Source organism: Pipistrellus kuhlii, unplaced genomic scaffold (genome assembly GCF_014108245.1).
Source record: "Pipistrellus kuhlii isolate mPipKuh1 unplaced genomic scaffold, mPipKuh1.p scaffold_m20_p_2, whole genome shotgun sequence".
NCBI lineage: Eukaryota > Metazoa > Chordata > Mammalia > Chiroptera > Vespertilionidae > Pipistrellus > Pipistrellus kuhlii.
In genome coordinates, this window is record NW_023425515.1 from 7,922,874 (window position 1) to 7,947,943 (window position 25,070).

Sequence of the window (25,070 nt, forward strand, 5' to 3'; positions counted from 1 at the left end):
CCATTTTAGCTGCTGTGAGCTTCATGACAAGCTAAAGAATTATGTTATGTTATTGCCTTGTTGCTTAAAAACATTTGACAAATGTGAAAGCTGCTCTTCTAATAACTTGGCTGTGTTTAGAATTCTGTTTCCTCATTTCTGTTTTCCTGGTGTAATAAGGTTCAGTGCTGGTCTAATCACATATACTCTATCTAAAAATGAACAACAGTCCCAATTTTAATGTCCAACAGTTCTGAGGCTCGGTTTCAATGTCAAATAGTTCCTATGTGTACATGTCAGCAATAATATCTGGACGATGGACAGATGGTGGCAATGCAGGTCCGACCCTCTCTGATTTGGTCCTGTGCTTTGAAATTGGGACTCAAACGTGTGTTTTTTTGTTTGTTTGTTTGTTTTGTTATTATATGTTTATTTCTAGTCTGCAATTGCAAGATTTTTCAAATAAAATAAATGGTAAAAATAGTTATAGAGATAAAGAACCATTGAACAGACTGTCAAATTATAGCAGGACAGCAAGGGAGGTTGGGGGGGGGGGGCTGTAAGAGATCAACTGAAGGACTTGTACACATACATATAAACAAAACCAATGGATACAAGACATGGGGCGGGGAGGGGGCGGGGGAGGGGGGGCGGGGGGGGCGGGGGAGGGGGGGTGTAGGGGAGGCTGGGCGGAGGTCAAGAGGGGGAAAAAGAAGATATATTTACTACTATTTGTAATGCTTCAAATAATAAAAAATATATATTAAATAAATAATAAAAATGAACAACACTCTAACAACCAGTTAGATGCTCAGTGGATAGAGCATCGGCTGCGGACTCAAGGGTCCCAGGTTCAATCTGGTCAAGGGCATGTACCTTGGTTGCAGGCACATCCCCAGTAGGGAGTGTACAGGAGGCAGTTGATCGATGTTTCTCTCTCATTGATGTTTCTAACTCTCTATCCTTCTCCCTTCCTCTCTGCAAAAAATCAATAAAATATATTTTTAAAAAATAAAAAGGAACAGCAAAGATGAACTGTTCCAGGTACTACGTATGCCACGCTTCCCTGGAACAGAGCATGTCCACCGCCCAGGCTTCCCAGGAAAGAGCACCTCCCAGAAGTGAAGGGAGTTGGCTTCCAGAAGCCCACCTTTGCCTCTGGTAGCTGCGCAGCTCCGGTAAACCTTTACCGCTGATGGGGCTCGAGCCTATCACCTGCAAATAAAGGAAGTTCACCAGATTGGAGGTTACACATTGGGCAGCTATGGACCACATTTAATTGCAAGCCAAATCCATAATGTGTTCAGCCTGCAAATGCTATATAGGCAGGATAATGACTTCCTACTACATCATAGCCCTACTCCCTCCCTTAAGTCATTTTTAAATGAAAAGACTACATTTTTTTTTAAAAAAAGTTTTAGATTTATAGAAAAATTGACCAGATAGGTTGAATACTTTGATATTATTAGTGCACTTGAGATGAATTGATATTCTTGTAAATGAGCAATGAGCATAGCACATGAACATAAACAGACTTTTTAGAAGTGTTTTCATATACTCCCTGTATACAGTTTCATCTATTATTACCATGTTATATTAGTCTGGTGACTTCGTTATGAGTAATGAACCAATATGGACACATTATTATTAACTAAAGTCCTTAGTTTACTTGAAATTCCTTACTTGTTGACTAGTGTCATTTTTCTGTTCCAGTTTCCCATCCATGATACCACATCGCATGCAATCATCGGGTCTCCTTAGGTTCCTCTGGGCCATGACAGTCTTTCAACCTTTCTCTTGCTTTTGATGACCTTGACAGTTTTGAGTATGGTCAGATATTGTAGAATGCTCATCTATTGAAATTTGGCTGATGTTTTTCTTTTAAATAGACTGGGAGTACAGTTTTTGGGAGGAAAATCACAGAAGTAAAACGCCATTCTCATCATATTATATCAAGAGTATATACAATCAACATGATTTATAACTGTTCATGTCAATCTGATCACTTGGCTGAAGTAGCATTTGTCAGACTTTCTCATTGTAAAGTTAGTCTTTTTTTCCTCCTTTCCATACGGTGTGCTTTAGAAACAAGTAACTATGGATAGTCCACACTTCTGGAGTAGGTAATTATGCTCCTAGAAGTGAAATGTCAGCATAAATTATTTGGAATTCTTCTACATGGGATATTTGTCTCTTCTCCACTTTTATTAATGGATTCTATTGCTTAATTATATCAGTATGGACTCATGGATATTTATTTTATACTTTGGGTTATAATCCAATTCTATTCTATTGCTCAACTTGTTCTAGCATTTGCTATTTGAAGCTTTTTCCATTGGATCCTGTTCTCTTTTCACATACCCATGTGGGTACATGGTTTGGAGAGGGTGGGTTGCAGTCTTACTTGCTGGCACTATTTATATTTCAAGACTTACATTTTATATTTCCTCCCCCAGGTCCAGAATCATCTATTTCCCCAAGAGCCCTGTTCCTTTTATTGGAGAATGGTATTTGACACTAAGATCCAGGTCCCAGGTAATCTCATTGCTACTGGGATGGAGTGGTTTTTGTTTGTTTGTTTTGTTTTGTTTTTCAGCTGGCAGAGTCTCCCTTTAATTTTGCATCTGAACTGCATTGTATATTTGGTTAGTGCTGTAGCCATTGAAGACATTTTGAGTTTTCCTGACCCAGGATCTAGATTACCTCTAGGGTGCCTTCCAACTCTAATAGGCCTGTTAGGATTTCATCAGTCAAGGAAATGATGGCCAATTATGGGCCCAAATTGAAATATAAAAAATGAAAATGGGGAAATTTCAGGACAAGCTTTTTATTGGCTCTACCCAATCATGCACATACGCCCTGGGTTCATTCACTTAAATGACTCTAATATATATTTCTTCTTTTATTTATGTGTCACCCTAGTCCAGATCCACCTCATCTCCACAGAACTTGCTAATGCATGATTTTTCAGCCTTTACACTATTGACATTTTTATTTGAATCATTCTTTGTTGGGGAAAGGGGAGAGGGGTTGACTTGTGCAATGAATGACAATAGTCCCACCATCTATTTTGGTGTGGCAACCAAAATTATCTCCAGACATTGCCAAATGTTCTCTTGGGGGCCACATCACTTCAGGTTGGGAAGCACAGCCTTAATATGCAAAGTTAAGTTTTCAGAACCTGCTGCCAACCTTCCACCTGGCTGCCTGGATGTTCCCTGGGCAGACATGTCCCCTGGGAATGGAGCCTGCACCACAGTGAGCCCTATCCCACAATAGCTCCAGCAGCCTGCCTTGCCCCTTATGATCTCTGGCATTATCTTGGCCAATGGATAAATAGGCCCTGACTGTGAACCAGCTCAGTGTCTCTACCCTTTTTGGTATTTGTCATACAGAACCCTGTGCTATTATCTTTTCACTTCAGTGCTTCTATCTCTACATCTAACCTGCAAACACTTCAAAGTCAATGACTATAATTTAAGCTCCTCTTTATTTCCAACATGTCTGGAAATGGCTACAATATGTAATTGTTGGTTCACTGATCCTTTTTCAGCTCTGTGCATTAAGGAATCTCAGTACATCAAAAGAATTGGGTGGGGGGAGGGAAGAAATAATAATTGGGAACAAGAGTAAAGCAAGTTTAAGTTATCTTCTTTGCCAAGTTAACAATATTACTTTAATGGGTAATAAGGTTTTATGGTCCTGGGCCCCTACTCAAAGGTTTATAGGAACATTTGGGGAATTAATTTTCCCCTAAATTGATTTTTAAGCTTTTCTGTAACCTTTACATCTTGATTGTGGCAAAGTTTTTTGTGCGTAACTATGGTACTAGTGGAACAAACATTTAAAGACTTTTTATACTGTTTCTTTATATTCTGGTCTACTGAATTTTAGTGGTATCATCTCTATATACAATAGGCATCTTTCCTGGTCTTCCCAGAACCTACACCTGCTCTGACAACAGCATTCTGCCCTCCTTTAGGGAAATACTCTCCCCACCCCATTCAGGATGTGACTTAGATAGTGTCTCAGTGTTCTACTTTCAACCACATAGGGTGAACACTCAGGCATGGCTAATTAGCCATGTTATTACATAGCAAAATCTCCGTCTAACAAATCAGCCCATCAGGGGTGTTCAGAACTAATCCCAGACAGAAATTCTTCTCTTTTTCTGTTGCCAATAAGAGAAGTGTAAACCTAAGACTGCTATTGACTTCATTCTACTTTCCAAATTTCAGAAGAATGCCCCTGAAACAGAAAGAAGCAGAGATGGTTACAATTGTGCCCCTAGTTTGAGGCCTATCCCCATCCTCAGGGGTCCATCTCAACATCTCTGGTGATCCTATTACCGTTTGCAATAATCTGTTGCCCTCCGTATTAGAGGACTCTCCGTCCTCCAATGGTCATATTGCTTGCAGTACCTCCTTATGAGAGGTGATATTTCCTTCCCTCACTGACATCAAGCTTGGCCTCTTGGCTTGATTTTTATGATGTATCCAAGCAGGAACTTTAAGAACCACCACCTGGTTATATTATTTTTTTCTTCTTCCGCAAGATTGAGATAGGAAAGCCCCAGGTCCCAGAATGAGAATATAGGTGGAGCAGAGCCACAACCAGAATGTGACATGAACAAAAATCAATCCTTTGTTATTGTACAAAAGAAGTTCCTTTTAATAAATCCATCTCTTTCTACCTTCTCCTTCCCTCTTTCCTTCCCTCTCCTTTTTCTCCCTTCCTTTTATCTTTCCCAAAAGATGGTTTCACCAGGTTTCTATCCCTATAACTGGAAGGATTTTGACTAAGTACCGTATGATTAATATATATTATTTAATCCATAACTAAAATATGCAATTTGGCAACACATTTACAAAGCAAATTACCAAACTCAACTTGTATGAACAAGTATACATTGAATTAATCTACCCCAGAAATGTCTACTAAAAAATATTTTCAACATTAAACATATGCTCAGAGATGTAAACAAGTTTTCACAGTTAACACTAATTTGTTCTCCAACAGTCATATTTACAATATAGCTAATATCTGTTTTAAGCCTCTTGTCATCAAATACAATAAATATAATTTCAACTTCTTTAATAATCTTTTCGATGTATTTTCACTGTTAATGTTTATTTTTACAGCTAATAAAACCGAATTAACTCTTAAGAATTGTTCCATTTACTTTGGACATGTAACAATATGTGTTTTATGCTAAAATTATAGTAACACTTTCACACATTTAAAGTAACGTGACTAAATGTTTCTATTTCCATTAGCTAATGACTAGTGCATATCCACATCTAGTTCTCCTTCTCTTCTAATAAACACAAGAAGACCATTTTCTCCCAAGTCTTTCCGTTACAACTAAATGAGCAGTTCTGGCTCCGTGGTTTTCAACTGAGAGCAATTTTGCTTCCTCCCTACCCTACCACCACCAGGGGACATGTCTAAAGATAGCTTTGCTTATCACAGCTGTCAGAGGTCTACTGGCATCTGGTGTGAAGAAGCCAGAGATGCTGCTAAACATTCCCACCATGCACAGGACAGTCAGTCGACAACAAAGAATTAGCCCAACATGCCCTTGTGCCAAGGTTGAGAAAGCAGGTTTATGCACTGAACTGTAAATGCAAGTAAGATAGACCGCTTCCTAATTGTGGCCTTCAATAGCCTATCTTCTCTTTAAGAACCAACCATGGGAGCCATGTGCTGAAATGGAAGGGCCACTAGAAGCAAATGGTTTCTGGGCCCAGGTTTCTGGGTCACCACAAAGAAGGCAGCTTCCCTAGAGAGTTGCCTGAGCTGAAACACTTTATGTAATCATTACACAAATCTGTTTTCATCTCTAACCTTTGTTGTATATCTTACACAGAAGTCCAGGGCTAATTTGTTACTGCAGCACAAGCCATCCTGTCCTAATACAGCTATTTTAATAAATTTTCACTTAAGTGCCCATTAATGTACTACATTTTTTAAATGCCAGTTCATATCATCTGAACAACATCAAAGAGCTCTCAAGACTAACTTATTTTTAGGCAAATATCTTTGACTATTCCACCCATTAATACATGCTGGAGATAGAGTTGACATTACTCAAGAAAAAAACAAGATTTAAAGAATGTATTTTAAAGGCCAGTTAGCACTACCTTCAATCATCTTCAGAATGTGGAACGCAGTTGTATGTGAGTATGGAAAGCAGAGGTCAGGTCTGAAAATGAAACTGAAAAACGATAATGTCCAAGTAGTATAAGCAGTTTTTATCCAAATGTCAAAAGAATGTAAAATAAGAGGTTTGAAAATGATTTTCTCCCTCAACAGAGTAGATACTATGCTTCATTTCACAGCTGCCTAGCTACAACAAGGGATATGTGTTTGTAACACAGTGGATATTGGCTTAGAAAGGAAATGCAATAAAATCTATGCCAGAGCCGAGGCATTCTGAAGAAAATGACTTTAGTCAATCACCCTAATCACTCCTCCTCCTCTGTGTACCAGAGAAGGGCTCACCTTTGAGCTCAGTTTTATGACTATAGATTATTTAAATTATCCAGGAGAAGTGCTATAATGCTAAGCCCACATCCCTAATTTTAACTTAACAAGAACTACCTTTTTTTTTTTTTTAATACTTTCCACTTTCCCCCCCTCTCAGTTAAAGGCATAATAATAATCTGTAAAGCTTTTAATTCATGCTTCAAAGTTTTTAACGACCATTGTATTATAAGATATAAAATTGTTTGAAAAGGAACAAAATTGAAACAAGAAATGTGTATCTTACTGTGATGATACCATTGTGCAAAATATGGACAATGGTGATACTGCAGTAATTGGTCATTTAATTCCTCTTTGGACACACTTGTTGCCAAGAAGGCAAATAAAACAAGAACTCATACATATCATTTTTAATCAGAAATTAATTCTATGTAAGCATAGCTCATGATTAGATACCACGTTGATATAAGCAATGGAGAAAAATTCCTCGTCGTGCTGTTCATTTCCCTAACACGGTGCTGTGGACATGAGGCTGTATGATGTTCTGGGGTGTCACTTGACTGGTACTTCTGGGATTCAAATCATGATACTCAAGAACTTTAAAAACCCCAAGTGCTGCCCTAACCAGTTTGGCTCAGTGGCTAGAGCATCGGCCTGTGGACTGAAGGGTCCCAGGTTCAATTCCAGTCAAGGGCATTTACCCTAGTTACAGGCACATCCCCGGTAGGGGGTGTGCAAGAGGCAGCTGGTCAATGTTTCTCTCTCATCAATGTTTCTGGCTCTCTATCCCTCTCCCTTCCTTTCTCTAAAAAGTCAATAAAACATATATTTTTTTTCAAAAAACAAACAAAAACAAACACAAATGCTTATACAAATATTGTGATGTCTCAGACAGGCTCCACCACAAAGCACTAGGACTTCAGTATCACATAGAGAGGGGAAGGGAAGTCCACACATGAGCCCCTTAGATACACAACTTGGTTGTAAGAACAGCCAATAAATTGCTATATTTTTTTAGGGTTATGTAGAGAAGTCCCCTTATTCCCACAGGCTAAGGAGGGTCAATGGAAAGGATGGGATAGACCAATAGGAACGTAAATGACAAGACTGTTCCCCAATGATGCCCAGAAGGGAATGACAATCCAGTAACTGGCAGTACAGGAAGGATGATAGAGAATCATGAGAGAGTCATCTGTGCCTTGGCCTCATTCCTGGAATTCAGGGTTGAGTTCCAGGTGCTACAGGAAACTGCAATGCTAGAGACACAGAGACACAAACCCAACTCCGTGACCTGGGCTGGCTCAACAGAAGGATGCACTGGTTGTCCAGGCACAGAGATTACCAGGACAGTGTCTGTAATAATTACATCACATTCTACTTTTTGGTGGAACTAAATCTCCTAATTTACCCTGCAGCTAAGTCAGAATTGGTGTCAAGGTCAGGAATAAGGGATGTTTGCTGCTACTCAATTCACAGTCAAGGAAAGACAATGATTAAAAAAACACAAAGAGCCTGGCCAGCCTGACTCAGTGATTGAGCATCAATCTACGAACCAGAAGAGATCATGGTTCAATTCCCAGTCAGGGCACATACCTTGGTTGTGGGTTCAATTCCTGGTGTGGGAGATGCATGAGGCAGCCAATCAATGATATTCTCTCTCTCTCTCTCTCTCTCTCTCTCTCTCTCTCTCTCTCTCTCTCTCTCTTCCTCTCTGAAGTCAATAGAAATACATTTTTAATAAAAAACACACAAATAACTAAAATATATATATATGTATATATATATATATTTTTTTGTTTACTTTATATTTAAAAAATGCTTCTGTACTTTCCTTGAAAGTACTAATATAATCTCCTTCTAATCTAAATTCAATACGTAAGCACTTCAGCACTGAGTATAAATGAGGTCAATATTATTATTTCACTTTGTATATAAGAAATTAGAAATTCAAGGATTGAAATTAAAAGAAAATACTCTTGTTTAGAATTGTTACATAGTTAGAAAATAAAATATATATTGAAATCAGTTTGTTCAAAGTATACAGTCATTTATCATTGTATAAAACATGTTATATTACATGACCTTTATCTTCTGACTGCATTTAAATTGTACCCACCCGTGCCTTCGCTGGAGTGTGAAAATGAATAGTGCATACCATTCATCTTTATTACTCTTCCAGTTATGTGATCAGTAGGTACCCCTTTGAATAATGGTCTCCAATGGAATACATTCAAATCGAGGCTGTGACATTGATGAAAGACATTAGCTTTATGACCAGAAGGTTATTGACAGTAGGTTTACTGTACTGAAAACTATGGCCCTTCTAACCATGTTTGATCAATAAAGCCATAACATTATTTATAAGTACAAAGCCCCCTGGGGCTTCAGGAATTTGGTTTATTAAATAGAGAGGGGGGGGGGGGGAAAGAGTCCCAAGAAAGTGATGGTGAGTGTAGCTCTAAAATACAATTATCAAACTGCAGCAATAGACCTTCAAGTAATTGATTGAAGTTGGGTTATTTTAACCAAGCTGGAACTCTCTGGTTTCTCAGAGTCATAACCACTTCTTGATTCTGAGTTCTGTGCTGTTTGCTGTTTGTTACTCAATGTGTGTTATTAAACTCAACAGGCCCAATCCCCATAGTTTGCCCCTGCTATTTATCCTTGACCTGAGAAAGATCCTGCTTTGTTTTGCAAATGTCCTTTCAGAGACCTTGATGTCTCTCACATCTCTTGGCAAAGCTTCTGTAAATGGAGCTATGACAAAAGCAGGGGACACTCACCTAGCAGCCAGACCAACTGCCTTAATCCACACTGCCAATGGGAACAGCGACTACACTGCAGATCATCCTTTATTCATGTTTCATGTGCAAATATCCACCAAGTCAATATGCTACTTTGTTGGCACGGCCACCCAGAGCATTCACTGGAGCAGGAGTCGCCAGCCTTTCGGACCTCACGGACCACCAGTGAGCAAACTTGTCCTTTAAGAGAGAAAAAGCGATAGGATCCCAGCTGGTGTGGTTGAGGAGATGCCTCAATAAAATACATCTCCTTAGCCGAAACCAGTTTGGCTCAGGGGATAGAGTGTCAGCCTGCAGACTGAAGGGTCCCAGGTTTGATTCCGGTCAAGGGTATGTACCTTGGTTGTGGGCACATCTCCAGTAGGGGACCTGCAAGAGGCAGCTGATCAATGACTCACCGATGTTTCTAACTCTCTCCCTCCCTCTCTGTAAAAAAATCAATAAAATATATATTTTTTTAAATACGCTACTTTTAAATGCCAAGAGTGATTTCCACTATATATTTTTAAATGCCAAATGTATCAAAAAACAATTATTCTTTTTTTATATTGCAACATTTTTAAAGGCAAAAACTAAAGGTATTTTAGTATCATGTCTTATTATTTATCATAACTTTATAGGCTAGGTATGTAGTTTACAAAACAAAACTCAAAGATGAAGTCCTTGTAAAAGAGAGATAATAACCCACCAAGAATACAATATTTTGCTGAAAGTTCCTTTTTCTGAAAGCCTGTTTTTCTTCTTCACTGGCTTTGATTAAAATTCTGGAAATAGATGTAACCTTACTATAGTAGGCAAAATGTAAAGCAGACCGTTTTAATTTGTCACCAAGCTTTAAATATGCCTTCTCTGGCCTTGTACAAAGCAAGCCTCACCTACCATGGGTTTTCATCCATCTGGCTCCTTTCAGGTATTGATCTTTGGGTTATTGCTTCAAGCACATGTATGAATTAAATCTATGATGTATAGATGCTGCTTTACTTGGCTGAATATGTCTTTAATACACTTCAAAGTGAATCTTAAAAAAATCTTCATTAAAAGCTATTTCCCATTATCACTTCTAAACTTATTTGATAGCCTTGTGCAGTTTTACAACTTGCACTAAATATAAATGAACAGCAAATAAAAAGAAATATTACACTTCAGGAGTGCTCATAAAACTACTGTCTAATTGTTTTGTCTTCTAACCAAGCCCAAGAAAGTAACACCTAAAATCCCATTTTTAATGTTCTACACTTTCTATTAAAATCTTATGACCGCTCCCAAGTGAAGGCCATATGCTTACACCAACATTAGGCAATTCCTTTATCTCCCAATAAAACAACACAGAAAAAACAAAAAATCCAGAAGCTAAGCAAATCTCAGCTTAGCTTTTCAGTAGCAACTTTTTGAATTAGGAAGATAAAGTGTTTTAATATTAAAAGCAAATTATTTATTCCCCAAGGGATTTGTTTTCACATAATATATAATACCAAATGTCCTGAACACATGAATTTTAAATAGTCCATGGCTCTATTGGCCCAAGGCATAAATACATACTATGATATTCTAAACAACCAAGAAACAGTTACTTTTCTTAATAACTTACAATGGCTTGGTTTTCTATTAACACCATGTGTTAATAAAAGTAATCAGAAATAATTTTTAAAAAAGAAAAATATGGAACACTTTGTATGGAGATCACAAAATCCAGCTGAATGAAAAATGGAAATCTGCCAAGACCGGTTTGGCTCAATGGATAGAGTGTCGGCTTGGGGACTGAAGGGACCTGGGTTCGATTCCTGGGCATGTACCTTGGCTGCGGGCATATCCCCAGTAGGGGGTGTGCAAGAGGCAGCTGATCAATGACTCTCTCTCATCGATGTTTCTAGCTCTCTATCTCTCTCCCTTTCTCTCTGTACAAAATCAATAAAATATATATATTTTTAAAAATGGAAATCTGAGTAGTTGGGGGCGGGGGGTCGAGCACTAATCTTTGGTGGCCAACTTCATAGAAGTCATTTATTCTCATATTCATTACAACAACATGGATGCACTGAAACTTATGAAGACAAACGGCAATGTGGTATTTGCCATCAGGAAGGAGAAAGAGACCCTAATATGAGGTGACAGAGAAGATTTGACTTTGGGTGGTGGGCACATGATACTATATACATATTTTGTAACTTAGAAACCCACACATGAGAGAGATCCAAGATGGCTGCGCCCAGGTGAACACCTAGCCGCAGCCGCACACAACAATTTCAATAAAATACAACTAAAATATAAAACGGACATTGCCCAGAACTTCAGGAAGGTTGACTGACTGGAAATTCTACAGCGAGAAGCAAGGAGAAAACCAGAAGGAGGTGCGGAGGAGCTGGAAAAGCCAAGGTACGGAGACGCGGCGCGCGGAGAGGACGGAGCCGGAGAGGAGGGAGGCCGAGTGCCTGGCGGGCGTTCCCGAGCGGAAAGGAGATAAAACTCCGACTGTGCTGGGCCCCCGACTGCTCTGATCCCCAGTTTTAAGCCAGACCCCGGGGACTCAGGCTCAGCCATAGGGAGCCAGGCTGTAAGGCGGAACCCTGGGGAAGTGGCGAAAGAAGGTCCCGGCGGTGCGCACACTGCGCACAGAGAAGGGACGGTCGGCTGTGCCGCGGATTGCCCTGACGGGAAGGAGACTGGGGCTCCAGACTGCTCTGAACGCCACCTCCAACTCCACTTCCAACTGAACTGAACCCCAATACCGGGCTCATTGTGGGAGAGCATAGACAGTTTGGCAGCAGGCGAAAATCGAGGGCACCTTTCTCGCAGAGGCGCTGGCAGTGAGCACTGAAGGACCCGCATAGGGCGGGGCTGACAGAAGCCAAAGCTGCAGGCTCCACCCTGAAACCCCATCCCATCTGTAACTGCGAAATGCGACAACAAAATAGATCACAAACTAAAGAAATGGAGGACAAAAAGCGTCTGGATATAGAGTTCAAATCTACGCTTATAAGGTTTTTCAAGAATTTCCTAGAAAAGATGGATAAGGCCTATGAGGATATGAAAAGAGATCAACTAGAATTAATAAGGAGTCATCAAGAAATAATAAGGGATCAACAAGAAATAAAGAATACATTGTCTGAAATAAAAAATATTTTACAGAGTCCTAAAAACAGAAGGGAAGATCACAAGAATCAAGTCAAAGATTTGGAACATAAAGAGCCAGAAGACACTCCTCCACAGAAGCTAGAAGGCAAGAGAATCCAGAAAATTGAAGATAATGTAAGAAACCTCTGGGACAACTTCAAGCGAACCAACATCAGAATTATTGGGGTCCCAGAAGATGAGAGAGAGCAAGATATCGAAAACATACTGAAAGAAATAGTGACAGAAAATTTCCCCCACTTGGTGAAAGAATTAGACTTACAAGTCCAGGAAGCGCACAGAACTCCAAACAAAAGGAATCCAAAGAGGATCACACCGAGACACATCATTATTAAAATTCCAAGAGCAAAAGACAAAGAGAGAATATTAAAAGAAGCAAGAGCAAAGAAGGTAGTAATCTATAAAGGAGCACCTATACGATTGTCAGCTGACTTCTCAACAGAAACCATGCAGGCCAGAAGGGAATGGCAAGAAATATTCAAGGTGATGAATAGCAAGAACCTACAGCCAAAAATAATCTACCCAGCAAAGCTATCACTCAGAATCGAAGGCCAGATAAAGAGCTTCACTAATAAAAAAAAGCTAAAGGAGTTCATCACCGCCAAACCAGAATTATATGAATTGCTGAAGGGGGTTCTTTTAGAAGAGAAAGTAAACAAAGATAAAAATTATGAACAACAAATACGTAACTATCAACAAGTGAATCTAAAAACCAAGGAAATTAAAAAAATCTGATGAACAATATTAACTATTGAATATAATAGAATCAGAGGTATGGAAGGGGAGTGAACTGACGATTCTTGGGGAAAAGGGGAGAGGGGGGCGTGGGAAGAGACTGAACATAAACTGTGCACCTATGGATGAGGACAATGGGGAGAGGGGAAAGGGCAGAGGGTGGGGTGGGAACCTGGTGGAGGAGAGCAATGGGGGGGAGGGGGAAGGAACATTTGTAATAATATGAACAATAAAAACTTATAAAAAAAAAAAGAAAAAAAAGAAATCCACACATGAAACTATATGTTCATGTTAACCAATGTCACCCCAATAAAATTTAGTAAAAAATAATAATATGGATAGAATATTAACAATATTATAAAATTATATTAATATTAATTAATAATTGTTCTATAGTAATAAATCTTTTATATATCCATCCAAAGAACTGTGCATTATGAAAGCAGACATCATAAAAATAGTTTTTTATTCAAAAAACATTTTAAAAACTATAATTAAGATAGGAAAACTGGCCCTAACTGGTTTGGCACAGTGGATAGAGCATCGACCTGTGGACTCAAGGGTTCCGGGTTTGATTCCAGGCAAGGGCATGTACCTTGGTTGCAAACACATCCCCAGTAGGAGGTATGCAGGAGGCAGCTCATTGATGTTTCTCTCTCATCGATATTTCTAACTCTCTATTCCTCTCTGTAAAAAAATCAATAAAATATATTTTTTTAAATGATAGGAAAACTGAAGAACCATAGTCAAATCCACAATATATATAAAGGTGAACACAAAATGCAGGAAGATTTAAAGTTCTCTGGAAATAAATCAGTGCATAGAAAAATTAAATTTCATACATGAAGGAGTGACAATTTCTGCCCCTGATTTGCATGAGTAAAAAATTAAGGAATTTCAATAAGTACATGCATTTTATGAGAGGCTATCAAAATAGCCAATAAGCATATGAAAAGATGCTTAACGTTGTTACTTAATACATCAAGTGAAGTGAAAATCAAAACCCAAAATAGGATTCCACCAAATACCTATCTGAATGGCTAAAATATAAAAGACTAAGAATTCTAAGTGCTGACAAGGATGCGGAGCAAGTGGAACTCTCCTATATTATTGGTGGGAATATGAAATTATACTATACCTTTGGAATAGTACTTGGTAGTACCTATAAAATTAAATATATATGCCTACTATGACCAAAGAATTCCACATATATTCCCAAGAGAAATGAATGCATGTGTTCACTAGAAAATAAGACAAGAACTCATAGCACCTTTTTTATAATCACCAAACACTAACATCCCAAATGTTCATTAACAGAATAAGTAAGTATTTTGGGGAATATTCACTGGTCTGGCAGTTAAAAAAAGAAAAAAAATAATTATTGCTTAATATAACTAACATGAATTTTTTAAAAGACATAATCAAGAGTAAAATGACTCAAAGGAGTAGAGCATGTGTGATCCCATTTTTATAAAGTTTAATAACTAATAAAACTAATCTCTCTTGGGGAAAAAAGTCAGAAGATTTGTTTTTTATGGGGGAATTGTGGATGGGAGAGTAAATAGAATAGCTACAAAGGGGATCCTGCTAGCATGCCGAAAATATTCTATAGCTTCATGTTGGTGGTTGTTAGATTTACTCAAGTGTGTATTCTACATAAATATGTAAAAATTCATCACTTGATATTTGTGTACTTTTTTGGATGTGTACTATTACTTCAATAAAAATTAACAGCTAATTGTTTTACATCTTGGAAGCAGAAGTAAGTGAAAGATTTATCAGAGTTTTCCTTTCCATGGAGAGCAGAAGAAATGAACACTTCCGATGTCTTGTCTTCTTCATGAAGAACCAATAAAATGGGTCATTTGTTTCCTGTAGCTTACTGGTCTCTGCTTTTATGATGTGTGTATTATTTTCCTGGGACAACCATAATAAACTACCACAAATGTGGTGACTTAAAGTAACAGAGAAAAATTTATTATCTCACAATTTGGAGACCAGAAGTCTGAAATCAAGATGTCAGCAGAACTTCACTCCCTCAAAAAGCTCTTGGGAGAATCTCCCTTTTCTCTTCCAGTTTCTGGAAGCTCCAGTGGCTTGACTTGTTGCTGCATCATTCCAATCTCTATCTCTGTAGTCACACGCTTTCTTCCATGTGCCTTTGTTACAAGGACACTTGTTATTAGATTTAGGGGTCATCCAGATAATCCAAGATCATCTCATTTAGAGACCTTAAACTTAATTACACCTGCAAAGACCACTTTTTCCAAATAAATTCACATTCACAGGTTCTTGGTAGTAAAGCAGGGACATATCATTTGGATGGCCACCATTCAACACACTACAATATGTATAGATTTGAATGAATGCAATTTCCCATTATAATAGATATAAATGTGTAATCTCTAACCAGATAACAATAAAACTGTATGTTTGTTTTGTGTTTTCCAGATGTAAGAGGTGTTTTTATTTTTTCAATCTAATTTGACCTTCATAATCAGACTCCATACAATAAAGAAAGAGAGATTTATCATGGTAATTAGGTTATATTTACTCATCATCTCTTTGTTTACTAAACCAATAGGAACCCTACTAAGGGAGATGATATTGAAAGTTTTTAATCTTATTTCATAAGGGAGGATTGATTTATGTCAATTTTTTAAAATATATTTTTTTTATTGATTTTTTACAGAGAGGAAAGAAATAGAGAGCTAGAAACGTTGATGAGAGAAAAACATCAACCAGCTGCCTCTTGCACACCCCCTACTTGGGATGTGCCTGCAACCAACGTACATGCCCCTGACCGGAATCGAACCCGGGACCTTTCATTCCGCAGACCGATGCTCTACCATTGAGCCAAACCAGTTTTGGCTTATTTATGTCAATTTTAAAGAAGGGGAGAATGAGTTCAACTTCTAACTCATTGACTAAGACATGGGTTCAAAATTATTTCAGCAGTAACAGTTATGGAATATGATGGCATGTGATAAAGGACAAAATTCTTCAGTTAAAATTTTCTAAGAAACAAGTTTGATGTAAATATTATTGATATTTTTCAAATATTTGCAATTTTAGAAATACCAGAGTCTTTTACAAGCAGGCATTGTTTCTATTCTTTCTGAAATTAAGTTATTAATTTGTGTAATTTTATGTGTATTATGTATGTTTCTTTTTTAGATGAATTCACTATTATAGTTAAAAAGCTGAATTCATATTTATAAATAGTATTGAACAATTATTTATATATTATAAAATAGACATTTTGCTAACAAAAAATATCTTATAAGTAACCTGTGTGTATTACAGATTTAAAACGTAAATGTAATTTCACTTACAAAAATTTGATCTTCATACAACTATTGATCTCTGCACAGAATAAGACTTATCTGTGCTTCTCATTTAAAATGCAGTGGTTATTGCATTATAAGAAACAACTTCGGCTTTCACCTGCATTGTGATTATCTCAAACCAAATACCCTTAATTATTCTTTTGTCCTCTCAAACTTAAAAAGGGAATTTCAATTTTCTAAATTGCTGCATAGAAATGGAGAATTGCCTTTTGTTGTTGAGCAAAAGACAAGATTCTACGGAAACTGCAAGGAAGCATTTCCCTGCAATAGCATATTATGAGGTGTGGACTTAAAAAGGCTTTTCTATTGCCAATATTGTAATTGGGCAGATGTCTGCTGCATATACCATGTCTGCATCAAGAGCCAGACTTTCCTCAGAGTTAACTGTTAGAGGCATTTTGGATTATAGCACAAAGTACTCCCTGATCATTTTGCAAATGAAAATTTTAGTCCCCTGACAATTTTGTGTATGTTTGAGAAGATGGCCTTTAAAATGAAAAGCAAACAATAAGATAAGCTGTAGCAAGCCAGAAACGAGGACATAATGGAGAACGGCGGAGGCTGAGGGCTGAACCATTTACAGGAACCAGTAACTGTCCTGTTGTGGAGGCATTTCCCTGAAGACATGCTGGATTCCAAATGGTCTCACAAGATTGGGGAGGATGCGGGAAAGTAACCTACCTGTGCTAGAAGGAACAGCTTGGTTGTAGGTACAAGCTAGGAGCATATGGTCAACACTGTAGCAAAGTGGTTAAAGGGGTGCTTAAATTTCAGTCAAACCCAAATGCAAATAAAATAAGTAGACTAGTGGCCAGGTGCACGAAATTCATGCACCAGGGGGAAGGGGTTGTCCCTCAGCCCAGCCTGCACTCTCTCTAATCTGGGACCCCTCAGGGGATGTCCTACTGCCTATTTAGGCCCGATCCACAGGACATCCCTCTCGCAATCCAGGACTGCTGGCTCCTGACCGCTCACCTGCCTACCTGCCAGCCTGATCACCCCCAACTGCCCCTTCTCTGCTTGACTTCTCACCTCCAACTTCCCCCCTTGCCAGGATGATTGCCCCCAATTGCCCTCCACTCCTGGCCTGATCACCCCTAACTGCCTCTGCCTTGGCCCTGCCACTGTGGCATTGTCTGGAAGGACATCCGGAAGGTCTTCCAAACTAATTAGCATATTACCCTTTCATTTGTATAAATGATGATAGATAGATAGAGATAGATAGATGATAGATGATAGATAGATGGATAGATAATACATAGTCAAATAATTAAATAACTATGAATGGTGTTAGCTGTGTGAAAGAATCTAGTAAGGATGTGAGCTAGAGAATAATAGGAGAGAGTAGCTATTTTAGTGTCTGGAAAGACTTCTCTGATGAGGTGGAATTTCTTTTCATTTTAACAAGTGGACAATAACCATGGTAAATTCTGTTCCATGATCAGAATCTAAACATAGTAATGGTAAGGAACAGTGAAAAATAACAGACTTCTTCAATCAAACCAAAGTTGTATGCTTATGTCCCTCTCAAAACATGAAGGTCCCTTGCACACAAAATTTCATTAAAAAGAAGACAATTGAGTAAACTGGTGCATTGTCTTCTAGTTTTATGGAATTCCAAGCTCACTGAAACAGACAGTTCACTGGGTTTGGTGCCTGGCAAAACTTAGCACACAGCACTTAATCCCAGCCAAAGCACTGCTTGTACCTTCAAGTCTACAAGGGAAATGCATTCCAGCATTCAGTTATTGGCTCTGGTCACTGTATATAGAAACTTCTCACTCACTTTTTCAACTCAGTAAATAGCACACTTAATTCTTTTTTTAAAAATATATTTTTATTGATTTCAGAGAGGAAGGGGAAGATCATTGATAGGCTGCCTCCTGCATGCCCCCTACGAGGGATCGAGCTGCAACCAGGGCATGTGACCTTAATCAGAATTGAATCGAACCCTCCAGTCTACAGGTTGATACTCTATCCACTGAGCCAAACCAGCTAGGGTGCAAACTCAGTTCTTACAGTTTCTCAGCTCAAACCCAGTAGAGCTGTCCATAACTCCTCCCCTCTTTCCTCCATCAGCAAATTTTGTCAACTCCAGCTTCAAAATATATCTGAAATTGAACATTACTCTTTACTTCCTCAACTAAGACTCAGAGTCCAAACCACAATCATCTTGCACCTGGATGATTGCATAATCTCCTCCCCGGTCTCTGCTTCCACCATCTCCTACTAAAGACTATATTATCAGAACATATACAAGTAGGGTAATATGTGTATTTATATGTGCACTAATATATTTGAATAGAAAAATCACTAGAAAGAAGTAAAACAATATATTAATAGCAGATCGTTCTGAGTGGTTATCCAAGTGTTATCTGAATAGTGGGAGATTATTCGAGGCACTTTTTACTTTGTTTTAACCCTGTTCAGTATGTTTTATATTTTTAGATATAATATTATCTTTAAGTATATAAGAATCAGTAACAGTTTTCCAAAAATGTATAACCTAATGAAAAATAAAGATAGAATTACCATACTTTAAAAATCCTAACAGCAGTATCAGAAACTTATACATAAATTATTGCACCTTAACCTCAATGATTCATGTTTGTTTGGTTTTTGTTTGTTTGTTTGTTTAATGAAAGAGGATTGATAAATGTTCTGAAGATAAGCAAAATACCAAATAATTTCTATTCCTTCCATTGAGACCCCTAGCATTTTCATCTGTTTTTGCTGTATTAGGAAAGACTACAGCATTTGAAATGACTATATTTGAAATGACTAAATTCCCTCTGCTAAAACTAGAAATTTAAATAAATCAATAACAAAGAGAGGTAAGGTGAGCTACTGAGTTCTTTGCGGAGGGTCCTATAGAGTATATTGATTGTGAAAATTCTTAAGGGCAAATGAAAAGCAAGGCAGCAAACTCAAGATGCTTCATCTTGGCAAGATCCCAGGGAAATTTGTCTGCAAAATCTCTCTCATGTCAGACAGGGTCATTGGATCAGAATGATTTCTGAGGTAAAGGAGTTAGCCTTAAGCAAAATTGCCAATCCAGTAAATGTGTCTCCTGGACTGTGCCACATAGCAGACTGAACAAGTCTATCTTTTGCAGTTTCTTCTTCCACTCTATGCCTGAAAGGGCCCTGTGTCCTGTACTGAACACCCTCTCATCCTAGCTATCAGGACTGACCTATATAGTGGCTTGACCCATATTTAAAAATCAAATATTTTTTTTTTTTTTATTTCAGAGAGAGGAAGGGAGAGGGAGAGACAGATGTAAACATCAATGATGAGAGATAATCATTGATTGGCTGCCCCACACTTTGGATCAAGCCCCCAACCCAGACATGTGTCCTGACCAGGAATGCAAACATAACCTCCTGGTTCATAGGTCAACACTCAACCACTAAGCCATGCCAGCCGGGCCCATGTGACATTTTCTGTTCTCCCTCTTGTATGTTCCCAATCTCCAATTAATCTGGAGACCTACCTTGTCCTTTAAAAAAATAATTTAATGTCTGATGGGCATGAAAAAAAAAACACGTTTATGGGGGTTTTCTTCTTTCAGGCAGCAGACCCAGAATAACAAGGCCCTTCCAGAGGTCATGAGTCAGACAAAAGAATGGCTGTAACAGTGAGGACTGCAGACCTTGTTTTCTAAGCCTTTTGAATTTCCCCATACAGACAGCCACCCATTCTAGTAGTGCCAAGTCCTCATCGAGGGAGTAAATATCTGCAAGCATTTTTGTAGCTTTCTGTTGGAGTTAGTGGGAGAAATAAAAAGGGGAGAAGAAAAGAAAGACAAGAAATGGGCTGAAGCTTAGCATTGGTTGGACATGCCCAAGGGACCCCATAGAAACAGAAAGTCAAATAGTGATCTCAACAGCTGCAAAGCTGTCAAATCATCCTTACCCAAGTCTTTGGGAAGGTGGGCAACGCTCACAAATGTCTGTGTGCTCAATGCTCCTCAATGGGAGCAACTATTCAATAGATGAGAAAACAGATCAGAATATTTCGTGAGCTGACTGAATGAGCCATTTTCTGAATTTCTTCAGGAAAATCAGAATCTTTGAGATAAAAAAAAAAAGAGGGAGGGAGGGAGGGAGGGAGGGAGGGAGGGAGGGAGGGAGGGGGAGGGAGGGAGAGAGAGAGAGAGAGAGAGAGAGAGAGAGAGAGAGAGAGAGAGAGAGAGAGAGAGAGAGAGATTAGAAAAATCTAATCTGAGCCACACTTCTCCCTTGGGGCCTTATATGACTCTCAGTGTCGAGGTCTGCCACAGCCATTGGGAAGGAGTTCTGACCAATTTCATTGGATTCTCAAAGGTCAAGCTGTCTCAAATGACATGAGCTACAGGAAGCTAAGATTAAATGTAATTGACATCAGTGCCACCTCATGGTCTCAAAGCATGGCCAAGGTAAAGGGTTCTCAATGTACCAGATAAGGTATTTCCTATGACAATTACCGCCGAGAACCAATTCCAGAATGTAATAATTATAAGAGTTCCATCAAAAGGTTGATGGGACTTGGACTGCTCAACAACAGTGAGCCACATACGTAGTTTACCTATTGGAAATGGCTAAACAGCACTTCCTCCATACCTGAATAGGATTGTTAACAATCAGACAGCTCAGGGCATTTTATTGCCTCCTGTCAGCCAAACACCTGAACCAGCAGTAGGCTACTCTCCAAACTGATAATGATTCTGTGTTCTACCCTTTCATACCTTACACTTTGAAGTGTATATTTCCACCTTGCCTTGGAACAGATTGTGTTGAATAAAAACACGAGTCCTCAGTCAAGGAAAAAGTCTTCAGTTCCTTCAGCTGAAGATCCTCTGTCCCCCAATGCCTTTCAAAATTATCTTTCATCTCTGGACTCTTTAATCATCTATGCGCAGCCCCTTTCTCCAGAATGCTGAACCCTTTGTAAGGCTGGGAAAAGAACCCTGGCAAATTACTGAACAAAAGCTATCATGTCTTACTGTCATTCATTTCACTTAGGGTTTCTCTGGACTAGAAGTCTTACCAAGATATATCTGAGCAAATGTCTCCTAGAAATGGTGAATCCAGAGCAAGTTCTGATTAGTACTTGATGTCAGGATAGCCTAAATAATTTGAATGAAAAAATAAAATAATTTGAATGGACAACTGGTCATTATGTGGCATCTTCATGTTCCTGATATAGACACTGAAAACAATCACCCAACTTGACTACTTGCTGAGTGGTTCAAACAAACATCAACTTGGAGTATGCCAATATTTTTAACTCCTTCTTGGACAGTTGCCTTTTCTCTCTCTCCCATTTTCCCTCAACCCAAATAAAAGTTATATATTTTTAAAATATCTCAATCTAAATTCCACCCTTACGTCACCAGTGGTTCACTTGCAGCATAAGTAATAGCATTTATAATTATCTCCCCTACTTCTCCAAAACACCTTGTTACATCAAGAATATGACTTACATTTGGCACTGAACTTGGCATTTAAGAAATGCTCACTGCCCTGCCAGTATGGCTCAATGGTTGAGCATTGACCTATGAACCAAAAGGTCACGGTTTGATTCCCAGTCAGGGCACAAGCCAGGGTTGTAGGCTCTATCCCCAGTGTGGGGTGTGCAGGAGGCAGCCAATTAATAATCATCTTTCATTATTGATGTTTCTATCTCTCTCTCCCTCTCCCTTCCTCTTTGAACTCAATAAAAAACAAAAATCTTAAAAAAAAATAAATGCTCTATAATATCTACTGGAAAATATAAAAGGCCCCTTGCTCCTTCAGGGGTTTTGTTCTTCCACTGAATTCTTCTCCCCTTGGCTTTCATTTATTTTTAGGTCTTTGATTTAACTGTCACTTTTTATCGACTCTTCTCATTACTTTCTCTAAAGCAGGCCTCTGCACCAGTTATTCTCTTAGGCATCACCTTATTGATTTTCTTCATAGCAATGATCATAATCTGTGATTATCTTGTTTCTTTCTGAACTTTTTCATTAATGTCTGTCTCATAAATTTTCTGAGAGTGGGAGGGAGCCTTGCATGTGCCGTTTACAGCTTCTTCCTGGAATGCAGAAGGCACTCAAATTTTTGTTGCAAGGGTGTCTCCAGGTTTGGGACAACAGCAGCATTCTGTATTGGAGTTTCCCACCCAGGACACAATGTGAAAAATACCATATACGAGGGCAGTGGTTTCTGAGTGTGATTTTTTTTGCTTGCATGTTAGGTTTGTACCTACTTGTGAGGCCTGTGAGGTGTGGCACTTGACACAGCAGCATGAAGCCTACTGGCCTCTGGTGCAGGTGTCTGTGCACAGTACACCAGGCAAGCCCATTGGCAGAGTCCAAATTCTTGTTAGAGCTCTTTACACACAATCTGAGATGTTCTTCCACCACTAAGACTGGGGTGGCAGGTATAGGGGATAATATTCATCTAGCCCAGGGGTCTTCAAACTTCTCTCATTATGAGAATCACCTGGTAGAATTGTTAAAACACAGATTCCCAGATCCCAACTATAAGAAGTGCTATCAGGAATCTGTGTTTTAACACCTCCACCAGGTGATTCTCATAATGAGAGAAGTTTGAAGACCCCTGATCTAGCCTTCTGGGCAGACTTAATGACTTTGCCAGCTCCAGCTGCCTTCTTATCCACTGCTTTGATGATACCCACAGCAACTGTCTGTCTCAGGTCACAAACAATGAAACGGCCCTGAGGAGGGTAGTCAGAGAAGCTCCCAACACACGTGAGCTTGCCTGGAGCCATATCGATGATGGCAGCATCACCAGATTTCAGAAACTAAGGACCATCTTCCCACTTTTTCCCAGGACAATCAATCTTCTCCTTCAGCTCAGCAAATGTGCAAGCGATGAGAGCTGTGTGACAATCCAGCACAGGTGTATGGCCAGCACTGATATGGCCTGGGTGGCTCAGGATAATCACCTGAGCTGTGAAGCCAGCTGCTTCCACTGGTGGGTCATTTTTGCTGTTACCAGCCACATTGCCACAGTGAACATCTTCAATAGACACCTTCTTCACATTGAAGCCCACATTGTTCCCAGGAAGAGCTTCACTCAAAGCTTCATGGTGCATTTCAACAGACTTCATTTCAGTTGTAACGTTGACTGGAGCAAAGGTGACCACCAGGGTGGGCTTAAGAACACTAGCCTCCACTTGGCTCCAAGGGACAGTACCAATATTACCAATTTTGTAGACATCCTGGAGGGGCAGATGCAGGGGCTTGTCAGTTAGACTAGTTGGTGGCAGGATGCAAAACACTAGAGCTCAGGGTTTTGCAATCATGGGGTAAGTGAGGTACTCTGGGGCCATGCCACTGACTGTCTCTAAAGCCAATGTAGTTGTAATGGAAGGACACTCCAACTGGGGCTACCATTGCTCTGCATTTCCAGCATTATCATCCAAGCAGCATGGTTCCACTGGCATTGCCATCTTAATGGGTGACTTTTCATCCCTTGAACCAAGGCATATTAGCAGTTGGCTCCAGCATGCTGTCACCATTCCAACCAGAAATTGGAACAAATGCTACTGTGTCAGGGTTGTAGCCAATATTCTTAATGTAGGTTCTGTCTCCTTTAACAATTTCCTTATATCTATTCTGGCTGTAAGGTGACTCAGAGGAATCCATTTTGCTAACACCAACAATCAGCAATTTCACACCCAGTGTGTAGGCCAAAAGGGCATGCTCACGGGTCTGTCCATTCTTGGAGATGTCTGCTTCAGATTCACCAACACCAGCAGCAACAATCAAGACAGCACCATCAGCCTGTGATGTGCCTTTAATCATGTTTTTTATGAAGTCTGTGTGTCTTGGGGCATCCATGATGGTCACATAATACTTGCTGGTCTGGAATTTCCACAGGGAGATATCAATGGTGATACCACGCTCACGGTCAGCTTTCAGTTTATCCAAGACCCAGGCATACTTGAAGAAGCCCTTCCCCATCTCAGCAGCCTCCTTCTCAAATTTCTCGATGGTTTTTTTGTCCATTAAATCACATTTGTAGATCAGATGGCCAGTAGTGGTGGATGCCAGAATCTACATGTCCAATGACGATGATGTCGATATGATTCTTTTCCTTTCCCATTCTGGGTTTGATTTAGTGGTGGTTTTTACAACACCTATGTTCTGATAGCAAACCCATTTTGAAGAAGCCACATCTTCCATTTAAAACAGAGGAGGAATTTTGTGCATTATTTCAAGCACTAGAGAAAATATCAAGCTTGCTCACTCCTTGGTAATTCTTACTAATTTAAATAATCTGTATTATATGATAAAGTCACTGAACCAGGAGTATACTGGGAAATCAAGTGAAGAAGAGCATGTCTGCTGAAAGCTCTGATGAAAACACTGCAAAGAGGATAAATTTATCCCAAGAAATGATAAAGGTCTATTATTAGCAATCTATGATTTATATAAAAACAAAGTGATAGATCATATTGAGTCATATTGTTTCTGTCAATCTCTTAACACACTAACTCTCTACCTTTGTTCAAAATAAAATATTCGCCTCTCTGATACAAATGAAAAATTACTTAAAATCCAGCTCTTTTGCTGTAGTCAGACCTATTACTATATAGA

The 25,070-nt window shown here is 39.1% G+C and overlaps 1 pseudogene; it reads right to left on the reverse strand.

The window, feature by feature from the left end:
* Window positions 1-23,050: 23,050 nt before the first annotated feature.
* LOC118724920 lies at window positions 23,051-24,614 on the reverse strand (annotated as a pseudogene).
* Between the last annotated feature and the right edge of the window lie 456 nt (window positions 24,615-25,070).